Source organism: Antechinus flavipes, chromosome 2, assembly GCF_016432865.1.
Source record: "Antechinus flavipes isolate AdamAnt ecotype Samford, QLD, Australia chromosome 2, AdamAnt_v2, whole genome shotgun sequence".
NCBI lineage: Eukaryota > Metazoa > Chordata > Mammalia > Dasyuromorphia > Dasyuridae > Antechinus > Antechinus flavipes.
Window position 1 is genome coordinate 516,253,978 of NC_067399.1, and position 20,142 is coordinate 516,274,119.

Sequence of the window (20,142 nt, forward strand, 5' to 3'; positions counted from 1 at the left end):
ACTCTGCTGTCGCTACAGCTGCCGTTGCTGTCCCTTCGGCCTCGGCCTTTTCTGAGTCTCCAGCACATTGAATAGAAATGGAAGACTATACAAAAATTGAGAAAATTGGGGAAGGTACCTATGGTGTTGTATATAAGGGTTGACATAAAACTACAGGTCAGGTGGTGGCCATGAAGAAAATCAGATTAGAGAGTGAGGAGGAGGGCATTCCAAGTACTGCAATTCGAGAAATTTCTCTGTTGAAAGAACTTCGTCAGCCTAACATCATCAGCCTTCAAGATGTACTCATGCAAGATGCTAGATTCTACCTCATTTTTGAATTCCTCTCTATGGACCTCAAGAAGTACTTGGATTCTCTTCCTCCTGGCCAGTATATGGATTCTTTACTTGTTAAAAGTTATTTGTATCAAATCTTACAAGGCCTTGTCTTTTGTCACTCATAAAGAGTTCTTCACAGAGATTTGAAACCTCAGAATCTATTAATAGATGATAAAGGTGTAATTAAACTAGCTGACTTTGGACTTGCACGGGCCTTTGGAATACCTATAAGGGTCTATACACATGAGGTGGTAACACTGTGGTACTGATCTCCAGAGGTGTTGTTGGGCTCTGTATCAAGAATGGATAGCCCTCTTGTTAATATTAAGCTCTGTCAATATTTGTCTTTATATATGTGTTTCCTTTTTAACTTGTAAAATTGAAAACTGTCCTCTGTTTTTCCAAGGTGTTGTTTACAACTGTAAATATTATAATGAATAATGCTCTATGTAGATCTCATCAATACAGCTATTTTTCTTTTTTTTTTTTCTATAAATAAAATTGTAAATCCAAAAAAAAAAAAAAAAAAAAAAAAGAAAAGGTGATCCAAATCATTATTGATCAGAGAAACACAAATTAAGACAACTCTGAGTTGCCACTATACACTGCTCAGATTGGCTAAGATGACAGGAACAGATAATGATGAATGTTGGAAGGGGATATGGGAAAACTGGGACACTAATACATTGTTGGAGTTGTTTACTTATTCAACCATTCTGGAGAGCAATTTGAAACTATGTCCAAAGGACTATAAAAATGTGCATACCCTTTGATCCAGCTATGTTTCTACTGATTTTTATATCCCAAACAGATAGTAAGGAGGGAAAGGTATCCATATGTGGAAAAAATGTTTGTGGTAGTCCTTTTTGTAGTGGCAAGAAACTGAAAACTGAATGGATACCCATCAGTTGGAGAATGGCTGAATAAGTTATAGTATAAAATGTTATGGAATATTATTATTCTATAAGAGATGATAAGCAGGATGATTTTAGAGAGGCTTGGAAAAGCTTACTTGAGGTGATGCTAAGTGAAATGAGCAGAACAGGCAATCATCATACACAGCAACTGCAAGATTATCAATTCTGATGGATATGGCCTTCATCAACAATGAGATGATATGGGCCAGTTCCAATGTTCTTCTGATGAAGACTCATTTGCATCCAGAGAGAGGACAATGGGAACTGAATGTGGACAACAACATAGCATTTTTACTCTTTTTGTTGTTGCTTGCTTGCATTTTGTTTTCTTTCTCCTTTTTTATTTCCCTTTTTGATCTGATTTTTCTTGTGCAGCATGATATTTGTGGAAATATGTATAAAACTATTGTACTTGTTTAACATGTGTTTCTTGCTGTCTAGGGGAGAGAGTGGGAGGAAGGCTAGGGAAAAAATTAGAACACAAGGTTTATAAGGGTGGATGTTAAAAAGTATTCATGTATATATTTTCAAAATAAAAAAATCTAGTAGTATATTTTCTTTTGCTGTTTTTGAAAAATGTTTGGATAACATTGGAATTAATTGTTTTTTGAATGTTTGATAGAATTTACTTGTGAATTCCATCTGGATTAAATTTTCTGTTTCTTTTCTGTTAATCTGGATAACATGTAGTTTTGTAAATATTTATCCATCTCATTTAACTTTTTTTTTTGTTGTTGTTGTTGTTGTTGTTGTTTTTTGGTCGGGTTATTGAGCAAAAGAGTTTCTTATAATTTTTATTTCTTCATTTGTTAGGCATTTTCCTTTTTTCAATTTTAGAATAGTGATTTCATTTTCCTTTTTCTTATTTTTAGTCAACTTAGTCAATTTAAACCATTGACTTTTTGCTGGTTTTGAGTGACATTTCTTATTTATCTAGGACCTAGATCGTCCAAGTAACTCAAAGCAATTATAAAAGGTTGTTGAAGTCCATATCTCTTTTCCTTTCAAAATATGCCTTTAAAATTCTAATTTCAGGTGATCCTGGCAGTTGTCTTTGTCACTTGAGAATTATACTTTTTCATGGCAACTCTGATTCCTGAGTCCTGAGTTAGAAACTCATAGCTTTACTAGATAACTGGAAACACCCCCTTTTCAGGATTTCTATTTGCTGCTCTATGTTAATGAAAGGAAATGGAAAGGCAAAAGTTCAAAACAAGAATTAGGAAATATAATAATTTTAGCCACAGGCTTATGTGAACAAATATATGCCTTTCACTACTATGTACTAGTGTATATCAGCTTTGCTTCTGGAAGACAAAGTATGGAAGAGGGCAAAAAATGTTTTCTTCTACACTTTTGTAGAAATCAAAGGAGAGAATGTACTTGAAAAAATAGCAAATATTTTAGGAATAGGTCAATCTTATGGACCACAGAATACTTGTCTTTTTTTTTTTTTTACATAAGTTCATCCTCCTGGGACTTTAATTACAAATTTTCTTTAATGAAGTAATAGTCACTAGATGCCAATCAGGAATTCTCTTTGTCATCAAAACATGGGGCTGATAAACATTTCTAGCTCCATAGGAGGTATCCATATTGTGTTAATAACCATCCTATGTAATTATATTAAGTAGACATAAATTTTTCCTCTTCTGCTTCCCATTAAAGTCTGTGGCGAGGAAAACGGCCTGTGGCTATACAATGATAATATTATATACCTTAAGATTTCTCTGTATATAAGTAATGTAGAAAATGCTTTTATCATAGCAACCCTGCTATCTACAGTGAGAGATGTAGTATTTGTGAGCAGCAAGGTAGTATAGTATCTGGAGGATTGACACTGAAATGAAAAAGACCTAGATTCAAATTCTGTTTCTAATACATATTGGTTATCAGTAAATGACTCAATTACTCAATCCCCAACACAATTTTTTAATTCTCTAAATTACATTTGAGAAAATAATGTACATCAGTGAAGAGAGTTTCCAAACCAGGAAGTCTTGTACCATGATTTCTTTAGTTCAGAGCACTTCCATTGTAGAAAATCTGCTCAACAATGTAGACTGGCAACTGGCCTGTAACTGAGAGCTGCTTGGCTGAGAAGGTACATATCTTATCCCCTATCACACAGTTAATATGTGTTGGAGGAGGGATGTGAACTTGTTTTCCTGCCTCCAAGGCCTGTCTCCTTCCATTGTGTACCTTGTTTATTATAGTACTTTTTAAATATAAGCTATTAATATTATTGAGTTTGGTGTCCTGGATTAGACCTTATAATAACTGTGTAGGAATTTAAAAAGACTACTTGACTGCTTGTCAGAACCAAAGAGTCTACTTTTTTATTCCTTAATAGCAGTTATAAGATCTGGTACAGGGAAGCTATGAAGAAATTTAACTTGTAACAGAAGATGTTTGAGGATATATATCTATATCTATATATAATTGAGGATGATCTTGTAATTTTGAATCTTAGAAGGAATCTCATGATCTTCTAGTATGAATTCCTTCTACCAAATCATTGACAAGTAATGTTTTCACTTCCTCTTGGAAACCTTCCTTATTGAGGGAATTCAATGTGATCTCCCTCCATCACCTCTCAAGGGAGCCCATTTCATTTCAGGACAGTCCTAATTATTAGGAAACTCTTCCTCATAATGAGATGAAATCTACCATGTGACTTGTCCAGAAAAATAGTTTTCTCAAAAAAAAAAGACTTTTTAGGAATGATATAGATTATTCATGAAATCTACCAGGAAAACAGAGGGAGTATTTCACCACTATCTCTATTTCCCTCCCATTTCCCAGTGGAAAATATTCAGGCTGAATATTTAAGATATGAATAGGACTTAGAGCTAAACAACTCTATAAGTATTAAGTGTTGAGTCCCCTCCTGACAGCAAGTTAAAGTGTGGGGTTTGGTGTCAGGAGCTTCAAATCATTTCCTGAAAGGAGGTTTAACTTGCTTGGGTAGTGGTGGTGGTGGTGGAATTTGATCCTTCTAACATATTTGTCAGTTAAGAAATGTAAATATTCTTGTTCCTAATTGACAGATGAGAAAACTGAGGCTTAGAGATGGAAATAGCTTGTCTAAGCTGTAGGACTTGTCACAGAGCTTGTGAGTTGAGCCAAGTCAACAAGCATTATTAATATTATTATTATTGATAGCTAACACTGATATAGTACTTACTGTATGTCAGAGACTATGCTAAATTCAGGAAATATAAAAAAATTGAGAAGGGTAATTCCTGCCTTCAAAGAGATTACAGGCTAATGGGGGAAGGTAATACACAAAAGAAAACTGAGGATGGCAGTGAGGAAGAGTACCCCATGGGAGGCCTGGTAGAGGAAATCTAGAGAATCAGGAGTAGAGCTCAGAAAAAAATGGAGCCATTCCTAGACTAGGCACTTTCCTTAAAAGGGAAGTTCTGGGAGGAACCAATGGAGAGGAGAGAGTTGTAGGTATTGTGAGAAACCCAGAGGTAGAGTGAGTCAAGAAAGTTTGGGGATTCAGTAGTGAAACCAAAGAGGAAATAATATGTAGGAGACCTATAAAGGTAATGAAAAAGTGTGAGACAGTAGGTCAGAAAGAGGCCTGCAGAGCTGGACAATAGAAGGGCATTAATTCTGGAGTGAGCAGCCCTCAATTCACATGCCGGCTTGATTGCTTACCACTTGGGTAACCTTGGATAAGGTTCTTTGGGTCTCACTCACTTTATCTGTGAAGGAGAAGGGGAGCTATATTAGATTTTTTACTTCTAAAACTCTCGTTAGAGCTAAATTTGTCATCTTTTGATCCCAGCTGTTTCATAATCTTGGGCAAATCATCTAACTTTTCCTGGTTTTAGTTTTGGCTGTGAAAATGAAAACATTGGGCTCCAGATCAAGAGTTCTTAACCTTTTTTTTTGTGTGTGTGTGTATGTAGTGTGTGTGTGCATGTGTGTGTGTGTGTGTGTGTGTGTGTGCACATGGGGATGTGCACATCATGAACTCCTTTGTAGTATTATTAAGTCTAAGGATCCCTCCTCAGAATAATGTTTTTTAAAGTACATAGCATTGTGAAGACTGAGTTATCATCCTGGATACCTTAGAATCATCCAGAGCCCGACTCTGGCTGATTCGGGATAAGCAAAAGCCTTTGATCTTTATTCTTGGTCTTTAGGGGTAGCAGTCAGGGGAACAGACACAGGATCTCTGCAACCTTCCTTTTCCACCTCCACTGCTCAAGTATCTTTGGCTTGTCTTACTCCACCCCCTAATCCTTCCCACAATTCTCTGTATACACTAAAAGATTGACCCAGCACAGAATAATGGAAGGGCCATTTTCCAAGCATATGCTAATAGAGTATCGTCCAATTGGTAGTTACTCTTAAGTGATCGGTTGTCGGACCTCAGTGCATCAACTCAAGAGTTTCAGCCCTTTACATAGCATCACAAAGAAAACCAACTATATTGAAATAAAAACAATCAAAATGGATGCTAGGTTAAGAAACTCTAGGACAGATGAACTACATTCTTCTTTCCATTAACAATAATTTATAAATCTACGGTGGACTGGAATGCGAACAAAAGTTTTTTGATTGCAAGGCAAGAGTTCCCTGCTTTCCCCCTCCATTCTGCTGTGCATCAAAAACTGGGATCCTGAATTACAGAATTCATTTCCCTGGATCATCCAACATGTTTAGGAAAGAACTTGGATTAGGATCTATCATATATGAGTTTTGAGGAGATGGCTTAGTCCAGATCAATTCAGAAATCAATCAAGTCCTTTTCAAAGAAAACAAGCTGTTACCATCCAGTAAAGAGGAGAGATAGAAAATCAAAATTTTGTTAATGCAGGATAGGTGGCTGGCTTAAGAGTTTCAAGTACTTAAATTTTCCTCCCGGTAAGTCTCCAGAGGGCTTTATGATTGTATGGGGAACCATCTCCAGTCATCCTGATCTATATCTTGCCACTGGAGCCAGATGGGTCTTAAAGAGAGAGTGAGGCTGGTGATTTTGCCCAGCCAATTCACCTGCAAGTCAGAAATATCACCTTCCTGATATCATTAATCTATTTTATGGAAATGAAGGACGAACAACAACAACCACATGATTGTATGAAATCTGGTCTACTTTCATTTCCTATTTTGTGCAGTTGACAAAAAGTTCCATTTCAATTTGGAGGAAACAAAATATTTTGAGGTCCTGAGGTGGGGGAATGGGGTTAATATTCCACACATACAAAATGGATTGATTTTCTTTATGAGAAAGGGAGAGAGAACTCTGTCACTATATAAACTTTTCTCTTACTTGCAAAGTTTCATGGGCTCTTCTGTACTACATGTACACAGTTGTTGTCTTACATGAAAAAGAGCAAACATACCCACAGAAGAATTAGAGGGTTCCAGGAAGGCTTCTGTTCCTTCTTCCCTTCTGAGATGTCCAAGTAATGACTTTCTGATGGCGGAATCTGTGGTACTGGGCATCCTCTGATAAAAGGCAAATGTCTTTGCAGCAACAATACATTTCCTTTAGTGGCCAGCTGGCTAACAGAGAGTGAAACACATGGCAGGCAAATTTTGATAAAAGGGTATAGGAGAAAGCCTTCTTATGTCTGTGCTTAGGAAGTCTTGGGAAGTCAAGGCTTAGAGTGTCTGGGGTAAGTGGGTATTTTAGATGTCTAATGAAGTAAGAGAATGTTACTGAAAGGGAAGGGGGGGAAGGGAACTTGAAGAGGCATCTTGACTACTTGTGAACTTTGTTGAGGGCTGACATGTAGCTAGAGTTTTGGCTGTCCTCCTTTCCTCCCCCCATACATATCTTCTTTTCAATTCATTTACCTGATGACTGAAAAAAAGCAAAATTATCATTGAATATTAGCATGGAACTTAGGTCTGGAAAGAATCCTGGAAAGTTACTGGATTCAACCAAATTCATTACCTCTCTGAGACTCACTTAGTAAATCAGAGAGTACAATATGTGATGGCTCTAAATCCACTCAAATAAAATGGCCAAGGAAAAATCCTTTCTATTGCCTAAGTTCTTATATTCTACATGAAAAAATAAAGGATAGGACAGCTGGAATATTTTGAATGATTATGTATTTTTTTAGCCTCAATATTTAGGGATAGCATCCAAATGCTAGAACAATATTTATGTACTACGTAACTTTTTGTCAGACACTTCATGAATACAAGTGTTCTCCTTAAAAATTATAGCTGGCTATATGCTTTCTCAGCTATTTCATAAGCACATGGGAACTTGGTAAAATATGAATCTTTTATTAATGTATCAGGCCACCTTGACTTGGAATAGGCATTTAACTCTTGGAGAATCTGTAAGAGAGATGTTTTCCCATAGATTAATTTGATTTTCAGCATAAATCAAAATAGGAGACTTTCAGGGAATGCTTATATTTTCTCATCTCTGAATGAAGGGGAAATTAATTGGACCAGGTGGAGCTGGAAAGTGGAGAGCTTTTCAATTCATTAGATGGTCCTTAAGTCCCTGAACCTTTCTGGACTTTGGGTGCTTTTGGCTTTAAGAAAACTGAGGCAAAATGTTTAAGTGACTTGCGAATAGTGACATAGCTTCTAAGTGTTTGAAGCCAGATTTGAATTCCGATTTTCCTGTTTGGGAGAAAACATGGAAAATACCATCCCCAGCTCATACCGCTGAAAAGATGGTGGGGAGAAACCAACATGAGAGGAGTTGGTAGTCTCCATCATGTCCATATCCCCAGCTTGCTACTCTAGAGAACTGGAAGGTGAAATCTGGGACTCTCTATCTGGTGGAGTTGAGTTACTTTGCTTCCAATAGGAGAGCTCTTTCATTCTATGTTACCTGGAATATATTTTCTGATATACATTTTCTATGATTTCTTTTTTGGCTATGATTTGGATAAATGGGTTTCTTTGAAAACTTTTATGTGTATTTGTCATGAAACTGGTGTTTGGTGGGAAAGGGATCAAATCTTGGAAACAAATCATAGGGTCCTCCTTCCCCAATAATGAAATTGAGCAGGAATTAGACTGAATTTGAAAACCACATCCCCTAGAATGACAATTAAAGGAGAAGATATAATTCTAGTGTGGTACCCTCTCTCTGAGGAGAGTAGAGTCATGACCTCTAGCCCCCAAGTTCCTGTTTCCCCTTCTGGAAGGAAATAATCTCCTTTGGAGAAGGATAGAAATGGGGAGAGAAGAAGCTGGAAATTTTTCCAGTCGATTTTGCCTCCTTTCAAGCCACATGCTGACACTCAAGAAATCACTATATGTTATATATACAAACATACCTACTTTCACACACATCTTTTTTTTTTTTTAATAACTTTTTATTGACAGAACTCATGCCAGGGTAATTTTTCACAGCATTATTCCTTGCACTCACTTCTGTTCTGATTTCTCCCCTCCTTCCCTCCACTCCCTCCCCCAGATGGCAAGCAGTCCTATACATGTTAAATAAATACTCTCCTAATTACCTATTTCCACATATTATCAATATCCATAACCCCTTTAATCCTGCTAGTTTTTTCAGCTTGTGAAGCAGGAATAGGCCTTGCACTACTAGTCAAAATCTCCACTACTCATGGTAATGACTACATCCAAAATCTTAACCTACTACAATGCTAAAAATCCTTACAGCAACTTTCATGCTTATCCCGCTAACATGATATTCCAAAAAACCCTGAATATGAGTTAACACTACTACACACAGCTTCCTAATTAGCATCTGGAGCTTAACCCTTCTCTATCACAACTCTGACCTAGGGTACAACTCTAATAGTTCCTTCTCACTAGACTCCCTATCAGGGCCTCTACTAGTTCTATCATGCTGACTTCTTCCACTAATAATCATTGGTAGCCAAAACCACCCAACCCACGAACCCCTAATATGAAAAAAAATCTACCTAATTATACTTATTATTCTCCAACTCTCCCTAATTATAGCTTTCACCTCATCAGAACTTAATCATATTTTACATTTTATTTGAAACTACTCTAATCCCCACTCTGCAGTATATCCTAGATACAATATATGTTTGCAGAACAGAACAGTTCTCTTGTTGCACAGAGAGAATTGGATTCAGAAGGTATAAATAACCCGGAAAGAAAAACAAAAATGCAGACAGTTTACATTCATTTCCCCATGTTCTTTCTCTGGGTGTAGCTGCTTCTGTCCATCCTTGATCAATTGAAACTGAGTTAGGTCTCTTTATCGAAGAGATCCACTTCCATCAAAATACATCCTCAAACAGTATCGTTGTTGAGGTATATAATGATCACCTGGTTCTGCTCATTTCACTTAGCATCAGTTCATGTAAGTCTCTCCAAGCCTCTCTGTGTTCATTCTGTACACACATCCTTTAAGTGACATGAATACAATGATGAAATACCTCAAAAGTTCACATTTATTGGGTTTTATGTGTGTGACAGGTGCACAGATTAGTATAATTCTAGTCACAAGTGTAATAGAGCAAATAAAAGACCCCAAATGCCTTAATTGATTTTGAGGAGCCAGAGAACACTTTCACTTGGGGAGATTAGGAAAAATTTGTTGGAGAAAGTGGCAACTGAGGTGCTTCTTGAGTTAAAAGAAGAATTTTGACAAGTAAAGATAAAGGAGAGTACTTATGGTATGGAAGATGGTTTGTACAAATGCTTGAGGATGGAATGTTGACGTATCAAGTTTGGGAACTTAGTCATCTAATCTAACTTTTTTTTGGACTGTATGAGAGGGAGTAAATTAAAATAGAACTGAAATAGTAAGTTGGGACCAGGTTACGAAAGCTTTCAATACCAATCTAAGGATACTATATTTTATCCTTTAGGCAAAAAAGAAACCACTAGAAAATTTAACTTAGTGAAATGGCATGATCAGATTTTGTCTTAGCAAGATTGCTTTGACAGCTATATGGATGGTATATTGGAGTGGGCAAAGACTTGAGCAAAATGACTTGATCAAATTATGCTGTTGGTACTTTGATACTTGAGAGGGCATGGATGCAGCAGAGATAAATTTCATTTGAGAAGGAGAGTAAGGGAAGGGAGAAAAAAACATCTAGATGGCACCTACTATATGCCTTTATATTTCATCCTCATAATAATCCTGTGAAGTAGATGCTATTATTATCCCCATTTTTCAGTTGAGGGAATTGTGGCAATCTTAGGTTAAATGATTTGCCCAAGATCACATAGCTAATGAGTGAGGATGGATCTGAATTCTCTAAGCCCAAGCACTCTATATTCACTGTGTCACCAAGCTGCCATCAATAAACTTCATGTATTGAGGATGGCATGAGGGGAGTAGGGAGAGAGTGACACAGATAGCATGGGTTTTTCTGGATTTGAAGCTTTTCCTGTCTCTCCCTTTGAAAAGTCCTCAAAGCTACCACTTTCCTAGGCTATTTGATTGGTTTCCTTCCTTCATTCTCCTCTCTCTTTCTCTTTCTTTCCTCTTACTCTCTCTCCTCCTTTCTCCCCCCTTTCTCCTTTTCTTCTTTTAAATATTTATCCACACATTAACTTCTAAGAGAATACAAATGAAACAATACAGAACTTGCTTTAAAGGAGATTACTATTTAATGGGAAGAAGGAAGGATAGACAAATTCATAAAGAAATGTGATATGAGAGAAAGTGCAGTAAGTTTAAGGAAGAGGTCCAGCTAACAACTTATGAATGAATAGCTATATGAGTCACTTTCAGCTGGAAAGTTGTGAGGAGAGGGGAACAAGTGAGTGACAAATGTCAGATTGGAGCAGAGACTTCAAGGGAGCCTTCCTAGAGGAAATGGCAATTGAGATGGACCTTTTGAAGAAAGAGAGCAAGTATGACAAAGGCTTGGCTATAGCAAAGATATAGAGATGATGGAAATTAGAATCAGAATCAGATGAAGAATAGTCCATTTTGATTGTCATGTTACATCCATGTGGCCAATACATGGTCATTCATTTGAGAATTGTGGCTATCTGTACAATTATAGAATTATGTTTTCATTTAATTTCCAGTATCCTTCCTGATCAACTTTTTTTTTCAATAATAGCTTTTTATTTTTCAAAATACATGCACAGATAGTTTTCAACATTCATGCCTGCAAAACCTTGTGTTCTCCCTCCTTTCCCCTTCTTCCTCTAAACAGCAAGTAATCCAATATAGGTTAAACATGTACAATTCTTCCAAACATATTTCCACATTTATCATGCTGCAAAAGAAAAATCAGATCAAAATGGAAAAAACGAGAGAAAAAAAACAAGCAAGCAGATAACAATAATAACAATAAAGGTGAAAATATGATGTTGTAATCCACATTTGGTCTCCATAATTTTCTTTCTGGATGCAGATGGTTCTCTTCATCACAAGTCTATTGGAATTGGCCTGAATTACCAATTGTTGAAAAAAGCCAAGCCCATCACACTTGCTGATCAATTTTTTATTGGCCTTTCTGGGTGCAATAAATTCATTAACTCATTTAATATTTATTGAACACCTACCATGTGCAAGGCACTATAGAGGAATACAAAGAAGCATAAAAAGTGTTTTCTTTCCACACAGATCTTACATTATGAGTGGAGAGACAACAGGTCCACAAATGACTGCTATATAAAACAGAATATGATAGATTACAGGACAGTATGAGTGAATTAATGGATCAATGAATGAAAAAGCCTTTATTAAGCACTTACTATGTAGCATGCAGCATATTAAGTTCTAGACATTCAAATACAAATGAAACTCAGTCTTTGGCTCTCAAAGACTTTATATTTCTATTCAAAAGAAACAATGCCTGGGGCAGCTAGGTGGCGCAGTGGATAGAGTACCAGCCCTGAAGTCAGGAGGACCTGAGTTCAAATCTGGTCTCAGACACTTAACACTTCCTGGCTGTGTGACCCTGGGCAAGTCACTTAACCCCAATTGCCTCAGCAAAAAACAAACAAACAAATAAATAAATAATACAAAAGAAACAATGCCTTAGGAGAATGGTGGATAGGGTAAGGTGTTCTGGGAAATCTCAGAGATGATAAATAGCATTAAAAGCCCATTCACTGATGTGCCTTTTCAGAGACAATAGTTGTCTTGATTTGATCACAGTGCTCTAACCAAGTGGTAGAAGTTGAGAAAGTTTCTGCTTACTCCAGAAAGATAAAAAATGGTCAAAGAGAAGGTAAGGATATATGGTTTCAGGGAGTTTAAAGCTAAATCAAGAAAGGTATACACAAAATACTTTAAGAAGCTAAGGGAGTATGAGAGCATTCTGGGTAAGATTATATGAGTCTGTTGAGTAAGTAATTGACTTATTAACCTGTTTTCCAAAAATATGTTTCTGGTATTATTCATTCATTCACTCACTCACTGTTTCATTCAATTTTAAATTTCATATGGAAGTAGTTGAGAGTTAAAGATGCTCCACTTCAGAATTGTCTGGTCTTTGGTATATTATCACCTTTTCATTCTCTATTTAGATTTTAAACATGAGAGTCTCTTTAACTACTTTTTTTCTGCCCTCCACATCCAATCATCAATGAAGTCTGCCAGATTTTTTTTCTCTTGAAACTTTTTTTCTTTCTGGAATTCTGATTCCCAATAGTTGTTATTTAAATTCATTAAAAAAAAAAACTGCGTAAAAATGATTTTATTGACCTAGAGGAATTATTTTTTGACTTAAAATTTAAATGCTGAAACTACTTAGGGAAGTTAGGGAAACTTTATTCCAGGAAATTCCTAAGAACATAATAAACTCTCTGCCCTTGATGGTGTGAATTGTAACTTGCTTGAAATCGTGGACTAAACCAGATGTTCTCTTGAGGTTTCTTACATCTTTGTGACATTGATTTTATAATTTTATTTGATCAAAATTACAGAAAGTGGCCTGAGAGGGAATAAAACATCAAAGAATATTCTTTCATGTCAGAGAATCTTCATGAGTAGATTCTTGAGTAGAATTTTTAGAAAAGGAGGAAACTGAAGGAGTTCCTGTAAGCAGTAGTTTCTTCAGTTATATTTTCCACTGGGACTTATCTAGATGTTAATTTGAAGAAAACAAAGAGCCTTAAAAACAACTACTAAATGCAGCTCTGCATGTTATAGTCAAACAAAAACCTTTATTATTGATCTTGTTGAATATGCTGGCATTGAGGGCTATGGTGAACTACTTTGTCCTTTATGACTGTGAGCACATCTGACTTTTTATTAAGTGATAGGAACAAAGTCAATTAATCAATTGAACAACTATTATTGGTGCCTACTATTTGCTAGGTACTGTTCTAGGGAATTTACAAAAACAAAGGGAAACAACTCAAAGAAATTTTTTTCCTTTTTTTTTTTTAAGCTTTTTATTTCCAAAATATATACATAGTTTTCAACACTCACCCTTGCAAAACCTTGTCTTCCAAATGTCTTTTTCCCTCCTTTCCCTAAATTCCCTCCCTTAGATGACAAGTGATCTAATAATATATGTTAAACATGTGTAGTGCTTCTATACATGTTTCCACCATTATCATGCTACACAAGAAAAATCAGATCAAAAAGAAAAGGAATGAGAAAGAAAACAAAAAGCAAGCAAACAACAACAAAAAAATAAAATATTATGTTGTGATCTGCAATCAATCCCCACAGTCCTCTCTCTGAATGCAGATGGTTCTCTCCCTCATCAGTCATTGGAACTGGCTTGAATCATCTTGCTGTTGAAAAGAGCCCCGTCTATCAGAATTGATCATTGTATAATCTTCTTGTTGCTATGTACAATGTTCTCTTGGTTCTACTTATTTCATTTAGTATCAGTTCACATAAGTCTCTCTAGGCTTTTCTGAAATCATCCTGCTAATCATTTCTTATAGAACAATAATATTTCATTACATTCATATACCATAATGTATTAAGACACTCCCTAACTGATGGGCATCCACTCAGTATCCGGTTTCTTGCTGCTACAAAAAGGGCTGTCACAAATGTTTTTGCACAGATGGGGCCTTTTTCTTTTTTTATGATCTCTTTGGGATACAAGCCAGTAGAGACGTTGCTGGATCAAAGGTTATGCATAGTCTGATAGTCCTTTGGTCATAGTGAGGAATTTTATTTTCTGTGAAGGAGGCAACATATCCACATATAATTTTATGCAAAATATTTACAAATAAGATGCAAAGTGAGGCACTAAAATTTTAGTGAATTTGGAAGGATTTCTATAAAATTTGTTGAATTTTAAGAGTAACAGTCATCAGGTCAAGTTAATAAGCTTTTATTAAATACCTATTATATTCCAGGCATGGTATTATGAACTAGAGGAAGGAAAGAGGGCATTGTAGGCATGGGAACTAATGCAAAGTCACAGAGATGAGAAATAGAGTGCTGTATATGAGGAACAAAAGGGAAATTAGTATGACAATATTGTGGAGCATATGAAGGAGAATAATGTGTAAAAGGACTTGAAAGGAAAGTGAGGTTCACCTCTTGAAGAACTTTACATGCCAAATAGAGGAATATATGTGTATACATATGCATACATACACACTCACATATGCATGTAGAAATGTATGAATGCACGTGTGTTTATATATAGACATACTATATACACATACGTATATGTACATATACACACATCTATATGTGTTTGTATTTCTAGAGATAATAGGAATTCCTAGAAAATAAAGCAGATTAAAATAGAACAGATCAGAATGGAATGGAATACAATAGTATGCCATGCCATGGATGAGATGAGATAATATGGAACCGAATAGAATGAAATGAAATGTAAAGTTAGATTACAAAGAGTCTTTAGAGACTATTTAGTGTAATCTCCTCATTTTACAGATGAAGAAACTGAAACTCAGAAACTCAGATGTTTTGCTTGGATTATGTAAAGAAAACAGACATAAAATTAGAAAAATATCCTAGGAAGGATGCTAAAATAATTGGTCAAAAAAGCAAGAATTTCATTTCACCTTGTTGTTTATCACTAAGCAGTCACAGATTCTAAAAACTGGAAAGGATCTATATGTTTTCTAACCCAATTGTTATCTGTAGTGAGTACTTTGATTCAACCTATGTTTGAACATTTCCAGTCACAGGGGATTCACTTGCTCCATAGGCAGGCCAGTCTATTTTGACAAAATATTACAGAATAATGGGATTTCAAAAAACAATGAATTTCTAGTGCTCATATAGTCCAATTCATACCCCCATGGACTGTCTGCCAAAACATAGCTCACAAGTGGAATACAATTTGTGCTTGAAGAATTCTGTTAGTAATTTCCTTTTTTAATCAAGCTATTTCCTTACAACTTCTGCTCATTGGTCCTCATTCTGCCCTTTGAGGTCAACCAGTATATCTATTTTCTTTTTCATGAGACAACTTTTCACATATTTTAAAGTAGAAATCACAGCACTGTCCTGTCACTAACTCTTCCTTATTTCTCTCCTCAATCTCCTTCTCACTCTTTGGATATAACTCCATACCTCAATCATCTTCTCAGTCTGTAGTCTCTTTCTACACATAAGACCCTCTTCATCCTGGATCATCCCTGAGGTCCCATTTCTCAATGGGGAGTTCCTCTTGAAAATTTCCATTTTGAAGAAGGGCTCAAAATAAAATGAAGGAATTCATTCCTCTTCCAGGCCATTTCTTTGGACGTGTCTACTGTACTTCAGCCATCTTCTTGCTGTTCCATTAATATCTATAGCCTTTTTGCCCTGGAGCATCTCTCTGACTCTCTGATCTCCTTATCCAATTAGTGAATTCTTCTCCATTTTGAGAATGGGCCCAAGATAGCATCCTTCACTCTCTTCTTGCTCTATATGACTCTAAAATTCTTGATACCAGGAAGCCACAAGTCCCATCTTCACTTTTACTTTTCATATTCTTTTAAAGTACTGTCTTCTTTTGTTAGAATGTAAGTTTCTTGACAGCAAGGACTGTTTACATCTTTTTATAGTTAACACTTAAACACTTTTTACTTATTGAATTTTATTAGTTAATGATTTGAGATTATTTGGTTATTGATTTTATCTAGCTTTTTCTTTTTTTTTTTTTTGGACAAATATGTGTTTCTGAATATATCATATATGTGGACGTAGAATTTATATCTTAGAGCTTAAAATTTCATCTTATTTTAAGTATAAAATAATACATTATCATACATAAATATCTGTCTATAAGCTGAACTAGACTATAGTGTGGTAAAAGACCTATTATGATTTTGAATTTAAAAGGTATGGAAGTCATAAGTTAATTAAATCAAGTTTTATTTAAAGTCAAGTGATAGTTTTTCCCTAATATTTTGAAAAAAATTAGACACCCTGGCATTCCAGGATGATAAACATATTGTGATATGAATTTCCACAATCTTGGATGATTGAATTAAAGAAGGCAGATTGATATGGTTAATCTTCCATGAGTCCTTGGGAATTGTGGACAGCTCTCATCCCTTCTGATCCATTAAGGCAAAGCAAGTTAGACCACATGCTTGAATAAATTAGGGTAAAGTAGGTCACTGTGAAACAACTAGGTTTGAAAGTCATGAGTAACACTTGGTATAATCCTATGGTTCAATGACATTATTTATTGATATTAAAACAGAAAGATGCCCCTAACCAGCTCTATTTTTCTATGTGGTTTGGGTATCTAAGAAATATTGTACTAAATACATTCTGTAAAGTTCAGAAAGGTCAAACTGAGACTTGAGATGGGTTTTCTCCCTCAGTGACATCTTTATCCATCAATTTCTAATTTTTTCACTTGTCCTTAATTTCCACATTATTTCCTCTCCAGGGTCAGAGGTGACAGGTGGGTTTTTTAAATGGGCCATCCTGAGAAATGGTTTTCTCTGTGATTAGGCACAAAGCCTGTAGCTATAATTTGTCTTTTTGATTCTAGCCCTTGAGGGATCCAGCAAATCATTCTGTCTCTAGCCCTTTGTAATGTTCCACTAGGGACTCAAGTGAGTGGATCGGTCATGGTTTAAACCATGTCAGCTGAAAGATTTCTGTAAGTACACAGCCCAGTTAACCAGGACCAGCATGACAAAAAGTGCAAGGAAAGAATAAACCACTCAGGCATACAAGATAACACCAGGTTTATAGGGAGCCAAGAGCCATTCAATCAAGTCTCAAGTTTTTGTGAATTTTTTTTTTAAGAAGTTAACTGACTGTTAGTTCAGTTATGAAGCATGCAGAGCAAATACTACCTTACCAGAATGATGAGTATTTAAAATAATTAGAATATATTGTATTAAAGATCCTAGCTAATGGAATAGATAAACTAAGCCTTAATTATTTTGATTTAGTGCTATTGCCAATCATCATTTAGTGGTATGCAAAATCACATGTCTTATGCTAGATCTGTAGTATCCTGAAAACACAATATGATGAAAAGGAAATCTAATGTGAGAGGAAGACTTTGGCATAGGGTTTCCCTGACATAAATGAATATGTGATATAAAAGTTGAAATTATCCAAGTCATAGAACTATGAGGCTGAAAGGAATCTCAAGAGATCATCTAAGCCAAATCAGTGAATCAACCAGCCATCCAGTCAACCAACTAACCAACATTTATTAAGCAGCATGTCAGTCTCTTCTTGTTGTGGTGGTTTCTCCTTTGTTCTTGAAGAGAACCATGACATCAGGGACTTGATGTTGGATTTAAGTGGGGGAGGACAGTGCAAGGTCATCTTCCTCACTTTCCCCTCCAGAGCCCATCCGGTCCAGTGGCCAGAAATATTTATCAGAACTGGATCCTGCAAAAAACAAACAGACAAAATAACCCCCAAACCTCCCAAAACATTTCAGTCTTTGTACTATGTGCTATGTACTATGTAGAGAAATAAAATAATTTCTTCCCTCAAGGACCCTATAGTTTATCACAATCTTCTTTTACTTTTTGAAGCCCAAAGGGAGTAAGTAATACGTTCAGGGGTGCACATAAAGTTACTGACAGTCCAGAATTATCATCGATGTCTCCTGATCCCTCAACTGGACTTTGTCTGCTACATAATGCTTTCCTCATTATGCCTCAAGTTTGAGAAGTGGTTGACTTGGTGACTGTAAAATGACTGATATTCACACAATACTACCACTGGTAAAATAGAGAAAGCAAATTTCTTCTTCATATTGCCTAGATGAGAAAGTAAAAATCACCTCAGTACTGATTTCTGAGATTCAAGGTACTTTATTGGGTTCTTTTAACCAAAAGTAGGGTTTTGTTGTTCAATCATTTTAGTTGTGTCCAACTTTTTGTGATCCCATTTGGAGTTTTCTTGGCAAGGATAATGGAAATAAATAGATATATGCACATTTAAATATATATATATATATATATATATATACATACATATGTATGTATATATAAAATTATTTTACATATACATCTATTCATCAGTTCTTTTTCTGAATGTAGTTTCTTTTTTCATGTTCTTTAGAGTTAATTTTGGTATTTGCACTAGTTAGAATGACTTATTTACTTAAAGTGATTCCTAAAACAATATTGTGCTTTTTTATTATATGTTTGTTTTAATAAACACAAACTGCTTGTTTTATTCCATAAATTAAAAACAAAACAAAACAAAGATAATGGAGTGGTTTGCCATTCCCTTTTCACATTTTACAAATGTGGAAACTGAGGCAAGTAACCTTTTTCAGTGTCATGCTGCTAGGAAGTGACTGAGACTGAATTTAAATCAGGGAGATGAATCTTTCTGACTCTAGCCTGACAATCTATCCGGTGCATCACTTAGTCTTCCATGTAGATTTAGTACTTGGTTTTTAACCAGTTATAAGCTTAACAATAGTATTATGTTAATTCCCATAGAACAAATTATTATTATTATTGGATTAATCACAGTTATAGAGCTTTGCATATATATAATGCATATATATGACATTAGCAAACAATTGCTTATTCATAAATATAAAATCAAAACACACCTGGGTAATATAATATCTCAACTCATAATATCAGAAGAATTTTGTGTCATTTTAATGGAATTTTTCAGGAATCTTGGAATATGAAATCTTTAGCACATAAGTAAAGAGAAATCTACTACTATCTGGCACACTCCAATGTTTTTTTTGACAATATTCATTCATAAGCCTGCCTATTTGCAGATAGTCTGCTGGTCTATGAATGACCAAGTAGACTCTGCCCAAGTACCACAAACTATTTAGAGTCCTGTAAAACTAATTGAAGCATCCCCATACTTTGGAAAATGATTGATGGTGGTGACTGCCTAAACATAAACTTTACCCTCCTGCTTTAATTATAGTAAGAAGCATATCTCTCTGCATCTCAGGGAACTTTCATCCTGATTATTCTTTTATTCAAGAGAGCAATGCTGAAACTCCATTTGATTCATTTGAATCCAACAAACACTGTTTAGTATACACCAGATAATGTAATAGCCAAGGGGAATCAGAAGAAAAATGACTCAGTTTCTGCTCTTAAGGAACTTTTGGGGTGAAATCTGCCCTGGAGAGAGATATGAAATGTATGTAAAAATATTCTGAAGCATAGAATGTGCTGGGCAGAATGAGAGATGGGTAAAAAAGGTAAAGTGTTGTAGGAAGATCTGACAGAGGTTGGGGTGGGGAGGGGGAATCAGGGAAAGCTTAGTGGCCAACATGGCACCTGAACTGGGCCTTGAAGAAAAGAGGTGAATTTCAATCAATTGACAGTTAACCAGTCATTGTACTAGCCATGGGGGACACAAATACTAAAGATAAAAACTCTAATCTTAAGGAACTTAAGGAACACACAGGCAGAGAAGAAAAGAGCTGATTTCAGGGCTGGAGAACGGCCTGTACAGAATCATAGGCATAGAAAATGGCAGGAGAAGATGGGAGGATACTAATGACCCAGCATGACTTTGGAGTAGAACTCAGGTTGGGGAGTAATGTGAAATAAGGCAGAGGAGTCAAATATTAGGGAGTCTGAAAGGGCAGGC

The 20,142-nt window shown here is 35.7% G+C and overlaps 1 pseudogene; it reads left to right on the top strand.

Annotated features, from left to right (window-relative positions):
- Positions 1-606, top strand: LOC127551115 (cyclin-dependent kinase 1-like; annotated as a pseudogene).
- The last annotated feature ends 19,536 nt before the right edge of the window (positions 607-20,142 follow it).